At 40.0% G+C, this 11,929-nt stretch overlaps 1 long non-coding RNA gene across 1 annotated transcript in view; it reads left to right on the forward strand.

Annotated features, from left to right (window-relative positions):
• LOC117482209 overlaps positions 1 to 11,501 on the forward strand; it is a 46,046-nt gene extending 34,545 nt beyond the window's left edge. Inside the window, exon 3 of the long non-coding RNA XR_004555846.1 lies at positions 11,436 to 11,501. This is a non-coding gene — a long non-coding RNA (uncharacterized LOC117482209). The remainder of the gene's footprint in view (positions 1 to 11,435) is intronic.
• Positions 11,502 to 11,929: the final 428 nt, after the last annotated feature.

An 11,929-nucleotide genomic window follows, 5' to 3' on the forward strand; every position in this document is an offset into this window, starting at 1 on the left:
CGTTTTAGAAGACCTCACAAAATACTTGAATGTAAATTTAAATTTAAATGTGAAGGAATATGTGTATAACAAAATACATCCGTCATAAACAATACCGGAAACAGACGTATGGCCTATACCAGGGGTCGGCAACCCCTGGCTGGCACGCGACACCGTAACCAGTGGCACACTAGGAATAAGTGGAATAAGTGTACAAAATATTTATTTTATTTTCGGATCCTGAACGAGACCGCCGCCAGAGCGCGTCTCCCCGTTACCTGCAGAAGGAAGCCATGCACGCCACGCAGCCCCACTCTCTTTAACTCCAGGCGACTTTCTGCCGCTTTCCTCCGTAATGCAGTGCTGATAATTTCACCACAGAGGAAAGCACTTCACAAATTGCATTACCCATAAGGAGCTGTAAAAATGCCGCAGTTTTTGCGTGGCGATCGATATCGGCTGATACTCACTCTCTGCCGATCGATCGGTGCTCTCTAAAAAGGCCGATCGCGAGACGTAACATACATGACACTTTTCTCTGTGTGCGGCAAAACAAGCTCGCCAAAATCGCTTCACCAGTCTGGCAGTATTTTAAGGTGTCCGAAAATGACAATAAAATAGCGGTTTGCAATGTGTGTGAAGCAGAAATCCTGCAGCTCCACCCGCTGTGACGGACCGGTGAGCGGAGCAGAACACACAAGAGTTAGACCTAACACACTTAGCTATTTGATCTACCTTTGGAACTAGTTATAAATATATTTATTCTTCACTGTCACTCATTACTGGATCAGTGAGCTGCATGAGATACTGACAGGCTGTCAGGAGAGAGAGAGAGAGGGGGAGAGAGGAAAAGAGAGCGCTTCCGCTCTTTTCTCCCGTGTTATTATCCAAAGTTAATGTAAACTTGAATAATGTACTTCATTTGAATGTAACAATTATGTTGGTTGTTGTTTGTGGAAGCGCCAGTGAATGAGCCCCATTAACTGAGCTTTAAACATCACTTTTCACGAGTGTTTTCGTCGAGCTCTTGTGTTGAAGTAAAAACATGTGAAATAATATGTTCAAGGTTCAAGGTTCTTTATTGTCAATCTGACATAGCTACAGAGTAATTATGCAGTTGAAAATCTTATGTCACAGGCTTCTCCAACAATGCAACATAATAACATAACATAATAACAATAAGAGCATGAGCAATACAAAAATAATAATAGTTATAAAAATGAAATAAAGTTATGATGTAGAATAGTGCAGTATGAGTCTATATACAAGTTATTGGAATGATATATATATATTAGGTATTAGATACATACTACTGAGTAGCAGTTGAATGTTTGAAGTTGTTTCAACAGTTCAATTGTTTAACAGTCTCACTGCCCGCGGGAAGAAACTGTCTCCGAATCTTCTTGTCCTTGCCAGGATGCTGCGGTAACGTCTGCCAGACGGCAACAGAAAGAACAGTTTGTGGCTGGGGTGATGGGGGTCTTTGATAATCCGTAGTGATTTCTTCCTGAGCCGCTGGGAGTAAAGGTCCTCCATGGATGTGACCCGCTCTATCGAAATCAGTCGGAAGTCGCAATGGCTCATTTCAAAATAAACGTGGATTTGCGTAAAAAAATAGTTTTTCGGGGTTCGGGTGTTTTGTTTGATTTTAAATAAACAAAGTGTTGGCTTTCAGAATATGAAACTTTTATTTCCAAAATCACACGATAAATACATTTTTGAAGCTTGTAAAGGGAAGATGACAGCTCTCACTCGCCACTCTGCTGTTCCACAGCACCGCTTCCCCTCCCTCCGGCTGACATTATGAATGTAAGGCGTATAGTAATCATAGATAACACGGCAGGGTCCGTTACAGTTTGTTTTCTTCTGATTTCAATTAAACAAAGTCTTTCAGAATATTAAACTTGTTTCGGCAAATTCAGATGATAAATACAACTTTGAAGCTTGTAACGGCATAATTACAAGCGGAGAACGGAGTAACATGACGTCACAGCAGGCATAACAACAGCCGGTGTTTCTCGTGAGTGTTTTCCCCGGGAAACAAACACAATACACACAAACGCAAAATGACACAAACACACACACACGTATACACACACACACACTCGCGAGCTTCCCCCAGACCAGTAATCCAAACGAAAATATTTTCCCTCCGTAGTATTTTGATCATTTGCTCCGCTAATAATCAATCAGATCGATGGATTCCAGAGAAGAGGACACTTTAAAGGCCTTTTTCTCAAAATGATGACTCGGTGACAGTCATTATATAATGTGACATATTTCGCTTAATATTTGGAGTACAAAAAATATCCTGATATCATTAGAAAGCTTGGAATCCCCTCTTTCCAACAGTGTATACAACTCAAAATGTCTCTTCGGTTCAATGCGACTGATTTCGATGGAGCAGCTCACATATAGCAATATCCTGTAAAATTATGGGAAAACATGAATAAAACTACACATCTTCAGATGTTATACATACATAAGTGTCCTACACTAATAATAAAAAGTTATTATGGCATTGTATGCTGTGTGTATTTATTTCACAAAAAAGTTAATAGTAATATTATGTTTGATATTATGTTTTATTAACTAGACCACTGGGTCATGTTAAGACCAGCTTTTCTGTCGGTTTGGTGTTACAAATATCAAAAGAATATGTGTGGATAACAAAATACATCTGTCATAAACTAAACTGGAAACTTATACTGGAAAGTATAATTTATTGTGTTAACACTTTAAAGTTGACAGTTTTTTTAACCCGCACCGGCTAGTGGTTAAAACACGTTATTGAATTTTGTTGAATATGTTACAGTATATTTGATTAAAAAAATATTAAGAGTACATACAAAATAGGGGGAAAGTAGAAGGTCAATGATAGAAATATAGAATAAAAAAAATCAAGAAGATACTGTCAGTGACATTACATTACATGTCATTTATTAGACACTTTTATCCAAAGCGACTTACATACATTCAGTACTGTGGACAATCCCCACAGGAGCAATTTGGGGTGAAGTGTCTTGCCCAGGGACACAACGACATGCTGACTGCAGTGGGACCCCTGATAACCCTTAGAAAATCTTGAAATCTTGAAAGGGATGTGCAAAATAGCAATTCTATACAGTCTTTAATGAACTATTAGTAGAGAATAACGAGTAATGAATATACTTTATAGGGATCTGCAGATAAATGTTTAGTCTTTTCAAGCACCAACTATCAAATATCTCGCCTGATTGTTGGCACTTGACGGGTGTGGGGGGGGTTGGACTCTGTCAGCTGAACACAGAGAGTGTACACTGATGTAAGCCTGCCGCTATTAGCAAAAAAGCTAACGGAGCATTACTGTGATTAGTACAGTTACTGTTTTGTATTTACTGAATCCCTTACAACAACAAAACAAGTTTACTTTAACTTGGTAGCAAGAAATGTATCACTGCCCAACATTGGTGCAGAAATAAAAGTTTAGTTGAGGGAAAGGCAACAACAACCATACCAGCATGTGAACCAGAGGCCATGATTTAATATACATTATAAGCTCACTCTGCCGGTTCAAGATGAGATTTATATTCACCAGCACCTCTGGAAAAACTCCAAGCATGGAAACAGATCATCTTCTGTTCAGCTAACAACCTTGTTCACTTAAAGTGGGTGTCTGAGTGCTGTATAATCAGTCGCTCCAGGGAATTTTTGTAATTGCAAGATATTTAACAAAATCCCCTTCTTTCTTGCAAGGGTTTGCAATTTGAACCAGTCCCCACTCTTGTACCTTATAAACCCTCCTAACTCCTTTTAATTATTCTAAAATGGTGCCATTGTGTCAGAACAATCAAACCAAAGAGGGCTGCTGAACATTTAAAAATAATTAGCATTTTAACAGAAATGGGGAAAAAGAGCAGTCCCATTGAACAGTTCCGCAGAAAAGCAGCCAGGAAAAAGAGACAGAGAGGATTGGTACTTTACAACAAAGAAATGATAGTAATTGCCTTGATACTACACACATACATACACACACAGAGACTGTTAAAATATATTTTCAATCCCATCGTGTCCTTTAAAGTAAAAGTTCATTTGTGTTTTTGTAATTTACCATCTCCATGGTGACATTTTCTCCCGAGAATGAAGGGTGACCCCGTCAGACTCCTCACCCGCTGGAGTCCAACAAACCCAAGGACTAATGGTTCAGAGAAAGGGGATAGAAGAATCTTTTCCAATCATTTTCTGCCATTTTAATTACATTTATGCATATTCTTTCCCTGTGAAGAATTTGGGGCAGCGGCTGCAGAGAGAGGGGGAAGAGAAAAAAAGAGAGAGAAAATGGGTCACTTTGGCACAGGGACTGAGAGGCTTCATTAGGAAACCCGTTGCTGTCGTTCTGTGGCCAATTCTAATTCTGCTCCAGCATTCCCATGGTGCACTCGTGGGATTCCAATATCAGCGTAACACCCGTGACCTCGTCAAAAGCAAGAAATAAGCAGGTGTCAGGTCATGCTGGCCTCACCCGCCGCCACCCCTGTGACAGTCAGCCACCTTTCTCTATTTATTCTGCCTATATTAACATTCTCCTTCACAGAAAAATGTCAGGTATTTCTAATTCAGAACTGTGCATGTTCTTATTGAGAAAAGCTGAACACATTATCTTTGCCATTGAGAGAATAAGGATGTTAGCACTGAGAGAATTTGATGTTAACTGTGCAAGGAAATTAGATGACTTTGTAATTTTGCCTTTAAAAGACGATAGTTGAGCAGATAGAAGAGGGCAACACTCTCCACTTTAGAATCTTTCTCCCTCTTATATCTCATTTACCCTTTCTCATTTGCTATAATTCTCCTTATCTTCCTCTCTCTTCCTCATGCCCAAACACGTTCATTTTTCTTCCCTCCCCTCTGTGTTGTAGACACTTTCTTTCACTTTTTCCCTCTCTCCGTCATCTGTTCTCTTGGCCTGGAGCACAGTAGCGTCTAATATGTCTTAAAAAGTAGGACAGCACTGAGTAATTTGTTGCACCTACCAAATGATAATTCAGAATTGTCTCCATATATCCATGACTGCGGGGCCACCCCGAGCACACAATAGCATCTGCTTCTCAAGAGAACAGTCATCGTGATTTCCTCGCAATTGTACTGTTAAATGGAATTTGAAAAAATAGGATTATATCACAAAGACATGACACCGTTCCACAGCGGGCTGCTTGTGTCCTTTGTGTAAGTGGCATCATTACACTGCCATTACTTGGACTTTGCTGTGCTGCAGCTTTTTCTTCCTTCCAGTAAGCATGAAGAGAAAACTTCCTTACATTTCAACCCTTTCCACTGTGCTGTTTCGGAGCGGTATAGGCAGCATGAAGTGGTTTGGCAGAGAGGAACACTTCATGGCATCCATGCAATCGTTAAAGTGATTTACTGAAAGACCTTGAAACTTCAGGGACATTCTAACAATTTTACACATGAAGGTCATTTTACTAGCCTTAAGTACTACTTAGCCTGAAACATTGTTGTGTAATGTCTTCTATGGGGTTGAAACTTCTCAGTGAAAAAAACCATAGTGATGTCGTCAGGGTTATCTCGGCTTGCACTGGGAGACTAGAAAGTTTGTAACTTTGGACGTAGAGTTTAAAGGACGTAGGCGTTTGTCAGGCATGGAGCATGGATGCTGTCTATGCATTGTCGGGATTGTCTGACCCAGACTAGAGACTACAAGTCATGATGTCTCCCCCACTTTTGTGTCTAACAAGTTGCCAACTTGCGATGCTAAATCAGTGAACTGCTTGTAATGTTGTTCTAGAATTTAAAACATGGGCATTTAAACCTGCAGTTATTATTATTTTTGCCTGCGTGAGGACAAACACCAAATGTACGTTATCACCTAACAAAGATGATTTAGTGGATTTTCAGAACACACAGGATGTTTTGCTTTACCTTTGTATTTATGTTATTACCATCTCTAAAGTACGGTGGCTGAGAGGTGCAATCGACAATTACAAAGTGTGAAACACTTTAACAAAGCTTGATACAAATTTACATTTTATAAAACAAATGTACATCTTATAAAAACATTTTACATTAGCAAAACACTTTTACCAAAGAAAAAACGATTTACTGTAACATTAACAAATTAACAAGATGCAAAACACTTTTACAAAGCTAGAGACACATTTACAAGTGTCGAAACACATTTCCCGAAACACTTTAACATTTGCCGAAACACTTTAACAAACTAGAGAATCAAACCGGAAAGGGAATGCCCATCATACCAGAAGTGACGTGCAAGGGATTGACACAAACTTAAGTTTGTTTTGGCGGATAGACCGCCGGTACCTATGGACGGTACGAGTGTGTTTATGGTCGTTAAACATGTTTTGTCCATTCTGTGGAAACCACCTGGGCCAAGTGACATGGTTTTGCTCATCACGACATAAGTTCTTAATAAAATTGGTACTGTTGGACTGAGTACTTGTTAGACTACAACCACAAATACAATGAAGTACTTTTACTGTGTACGTTTTGAGTAATACTCTGTCAAACTCCCCTCCTGAGTACAATCATTCATGTATTCTGCTATATTTGTTGAGGGATAAAAAGATTTGTTACCATAAGTTCTACCTAAAATTGATACTGTTGGACTTAGTACTACTTGGACTACTACCACAAGTACAATCAAGTATTTTTACTCTGTACTTTTGGAGTAATACTTGGTTAAACTCCTGTCCTGAGTACAATAATTCATAGTTCATATACAATACAGGAATGATTGTACTCAGGACGGGAGTTTGACCGAGTATTAATCAAAAAGTACACAGTAAAAGTAGTTGATTGTACTTGTGCTAGTAGTCCAAGTAGTACTTAGTACTGACTGAGTTCAACAGTATCAATTTCATGTAGAACTTTTTGCAAAAAATCATTTTATCCCTCATCAAATATAGCAGAATACATTAATTATTGTACTCAGGAGGGGAATTTGACAGAGTATTACTCAAAAAGTACACGTTAAAAGTACTTCATTTTATTGTTGGTAGCAGTCAAACTAGGACTGAGTCAAACAGTGTCAGTTTTATTAAGAACTTATGGTACAAATGATTTGTATCGCAAATAAAGCAGAAAAAACATGCATTTACTCTTGTACTACTAGCGTCAGTGCCGCTTCTCAGCGATTACCGTAAAGGCCCAATTAATTGCCCACTCAAAAATGAAGAGCTGCTGATTTGACCAAGCAAACGCGAGAGACGGCTGAGTTGACCGCAGTACCGGAACGGACGACAGTATCTTAATATCTTCTGAAAACAAATGCCAGTGTCACACACACACACACCCTGGTGACCGGACATCTCCTTCATAAATAGAATAATAAGGCGTAATAATCGGGCAGTTCGATGTGTGTAGAGGTGTGTGTGTGTGTGTGTGTGTGTGTGTGTGTAGAGGTGTGTGTGGCTATAACGAAGCAGCCTGCAGTCGCTCTTTAGCTGTCTAATGAAGGTAAACACAGCGAAGGCTGTGTGTAAAAGGCACAGCTCCACTTCCTACTTGGCGAACCTGTAACTCTCTCGTGTGCACGAGAACATATCTCTTGCGCAAGAGAAAGTATATTGTGATGAGCAAAACCATGTCACTTGGCCCAGGTGGTTTCCACAGAATGGACAAAACATGTTTAACGACCATAAAGGTCCATAGGTACCGACGGCCTATCAGCCAAAACAAACTTAAGTTTGTGTCAATCACTTGCACGTCACTTCTGGTATGATGGGCATTCCCTTTCCGGTTTGATTCTCTAGTTTGTTCAAGTGTTTCGGGAAATGTTAAAGTGTTTCGACACTTGTAAATGTGTCTCTAGCTTTGTAAAAGTGTTTCGCATCTTGTTAATTTGTTTTTGTTAATGTTAAATCGTTTTTTCTTTGGTAAAAGTGTTTTGTTAATGTAATTTTGTTTTAGAAAATATACATTTGTTTTATAAAATGTAAATTAGTTTTATAAAATGTAAATTTGTCTGAAGCTTTGTTAAAGTGTTTCACACTTTGTAATTGTCGATGGCACCTCTCAGCGACCGTACTAATGCCATTGTGTGCAGTGCTTGTAGTGTGCAGTGAGTTTTCTTGACAAATCTGAAAACTGCTGTCTGATGCTGCTGGACACACAACTCATAACTCCAACGTCTAAACTTTAATTCAGCATACATTATAATCAACATTAAGTTGTGCATTTCTGACAATGAATATCTAATTGTTATTTTTCACTTGTGTGCTTTGTATAAATGTCTGCTGGAGAATGCCAATAAAGGCATAAGATTTCAGTCAAACTTTTAACTCCAGAGAAGTTGGGCTGCATTTGTTGAATCAAGACATGAATGCACACTAGAGCATTGTAATCTGACTTGATTCAAAAATGCCAGACGAAGCTGTACTTATCCTGCATTAGGTTTTAAGAGGAGCTAATTATTTATGTAGTTTAGGATTAAAGTGTGACTTGAATATCTCTACAATGCGTCTCTTCTCTGTCTCCAAGTTATCTTGTCATTACACATACCGTACAGGTTGGTGGATGAGCACTTAGAGACCAAAACTATAATAATCCTATTTCTATTTTCAAGTGCAGCAGGTGCTTTTTAAGCTAAGTAAAATTAGGCAGACATTTCTGCATCATGTATCTTCCATAAATGCTTCATCATCCTTTTGCGGGCTGCCTATCCTTCTCTGTAAACTCTTAAACGTCAGACAAACACACACATACAAGTTGTAAACAAGTTCAAGTTGTAAACAAGTTCAAGTTGTTTATGCAAAATGGTGTCATGTCGCTCTGAGGGTCTCTGCTGCCAACTTGACCTGCAATAACCTCCTTAACATTTGGAGAAGACTTTGATCGGTGCTTCATACACACCTCAAAAGAGTAAACATGTTTACAAAGTAAAATGTTGCATATATTTTCTCTAGAAAATCTAACTAATATGAGAAAAATGATTCTGAAACACATGTGATGGTGCAGCTTGAGGAGGGTTGTGTCTAGCGATAACATTTGTAGGTAATAATGTCAGTGTTATGCATTGCCCTGCTATGACACTACAGTAGGGCTCATGAGATGGACCTCCGATGCCCACTCTGCTGCCCTGCTTACACACTTGCCTTGATGTTGAGTCCACTTGACAGGAACCTAAGAAGAGTGTTTCACACATGCTGAGTGAAGCCTAACCAAAGTAAACCACCGAGCTGCCCTGGTTAGGGTTGGACATCAAAACATTATCTGGGCCATTGCTGTGCAGATAAGTGCAGAAATAGTTTGGTTCATGGAGAGAAAAGGGGATGTGAAAGCACTTTAGTGACCTAAATAATATGCTGCTTTCCCCTGAATCATTTCGCCACTGGCAAAAATCTTTAAGGTGATGTCCAGACGGAGCAGCTGGAGTTGAATTCCCTTCAAATTACTCAACATTTGACTCTCACGGAATAGTCATTTCAGCTATCAACATGAAAAGGATTCAAAGGCTGCTCTGAAGGGCTCCCATGGGAGTCCTCACAGAGATTCAAAGCAGCTAAAAGGGCTTGCAGAAAGACTCCCACCATGGGTGCCACTTTACCACACATTCAGGGAAGACTACAGTAATGCCGTGTCCACCGAAAATAGGACAAACATAACTTGTCCTAGCTTATTGTGCAAGACCTGTAAGCTGAAATTGCTTGCACCAACATGAGCTTTCCAAATGATCTAGTTTCCAAACTCTTCCTCTGCCGAGGCTGCCGAGGCTTTAATTACTTCTGCTGGGCCAGCGCAGGTGAAGCACATTCTCACTAACAAGGTGGTTTCCAACGAGGGAGCACTGAAACCCAACAGGAAAACAACATGATGGAGAGAAAAACTGGCGCCCACAATAGAGAGTAACTGATGCTTATAATAACCCCCCACCCAACTGATTTCACCAGCCATTGTCAGATTGTTACAGACGAAACATGGTGCAAGTGGAGAGGAATCCATGGAATGTGACATCCACTGAAACTAAAGTGCGCTCTAGTTTTCACACATAGTGCACAAACATATGCCACGGTGTGCATATGTGCATGCCTGGGTAGCATTAAAATATGTCTGATTTTAGGAACACAAAGTCTTCAAATGGCTTCTCATTATGTGAGATTATGTCGGATGTGAGCCATTATAACCTGAACACATGTTAAGATGTCAAGGGTCATACCAGCAATTACAAATAAATAAGTTATCATTTGTAATTAAAGAACTCATGATCTTCACATCATCAGATGCTGCAGTTAATGTATTCTGCCATCATCGTGTCTGCCCTTATTCAGTAAGTCGGTCAGCAGCACAAACACAGGAGTGGTTTAACAGCACAGACTAGTGGTGACTCTTTGTTATGGCTTCTCTCTCCACAATCACAACATTCTATTGTTAACATGGTCTAATCTCAGTCCATTTCTCTGAAAAATATCATGCTTGCAACTTGTTTGATCCAAAGTGTGTTACACTGTAAATCAGGCCTAACAAACAAGAATCAAGGATAGGATTTTACATTTACAAACATTTATAAACTGCGGTGGCTATTTTAAAGCACTACTTTTTAGAAAGTTATTTGTCCAATGCCTCAAAGTTCAACAGGGGATGGATTTCATTACAAAAATAACTGCAAGTGCACATGATCCTTTGAGACTCATCCACCAGCTAAATTCTATTTTGCTCTGACTTAGTGCACGCTGCTGCACATAGATGGCAAAATAATTCTGGTTGACAGCTCTGGGTCATTGCAGTCACAAATCATGGAATTCCAATGGAGGCAAGTCTGGATTGGTGTGTGTGTGTGTGTGTGTGTGTGTGTGTGTGTGTGTGTGTGTGTGTGTGTGTGTGTGTGTGTGTGTGTGTGTGTGTGTGTGTGTGTGTGTGTGTGTGTGTGTGTGTGTGTGTGTGTGTGTGTGTGTGTGTGTGTGTGTGTGTGTGTGTGTGTGTGTGTGTGTGTGTGTGTGTGTGTGTGTGGGTTCTCTCTTTGCTTACGTTTCACACACCTCTGTGCTAGTATTTACACATGTGTCCTAATGCAACCTCCTTGATCTGTGGGAGTGTGTACTTTTCATACTGAGGTGTTGAATGCTTTTTTCCTACTCCGACTTTTCAGCCCCTCACAGCACGTATGGCTTGTATGTAGCTGGTATAGAAACCTTTAAAGACCCCAATATAGAAGTTGAGCTGGGGCTGTCTTTTGGACCAATCATGCTTTTTGGAACAATAACCGCCCATTCATTGTTTTTATGTCATAGCGATAAGTTTGACATTTCTAGTTATTGCACACAGACACACTGATGCACAGGCAAATTCAAACAGAAGACAAAGGGAACTTAGTTGAAATCCAGGGTCGGCTTTAAGAGTATTAAGTTCTGAAAGGCTAAGGCTCTGCTAATCCGTTTCCCACTTTTCCTCTTCTCTTCCCCATCCCTGTTTGCTCTCTCTATATCCCTCCTTCTTTCTTTCAGGAGAATTCTGGGGAGATTTCTTACTCTTTCAATCCTCAAGTATGGAGCAGCACAGTGGACCTGTGCACTAAAACAGGTACGTACTGAAAATCACAATGACCTTCAAACAAACACATGTGCACACATACATCTTCTTTCCCCCCTGCTGTCAAAAGCAAATTTGTTCTGGGCCACAATGGTGTGTGATTTATGTAGTTAAAAGGCTGTGCCATGTCCACTGAGTAAGAGAGAGGGTGGAATTCTGCTTCTGAGAAAGAGAGTGAAGAAAGCACACAGAAAGACTTTTCCTGAGGGACAGAAAGAACTTAAGAGACTGTCGATAGGATGAAAGTTTAACCAAACATCACCTCCCCACAAGAGTGGCAAATATGCAGTGGACAGACTTGAGGAGAGACATGCAAAGAGACAGACCGGCAGACAGGACAAGACAGAGCGACGATCCCCAGCTGTTTTTAAAACGCTGCCTCTGATACATTATTGAATATGCAGCTCTC

This window comes from Trematomus bernacchii, unplaced genomic scaffold, assembly GCF_902827165.1.
Source record: "Trematomus bernacchii unplaced genomic scaffold, fTreBer1.1, whole genome shotgun sequence".
NCBI lineage: Eukaryota > Metazoa > Chordata > Actinopteri > Perciformes > Nototheniidae > Trematomus > Trematomus bernacchii.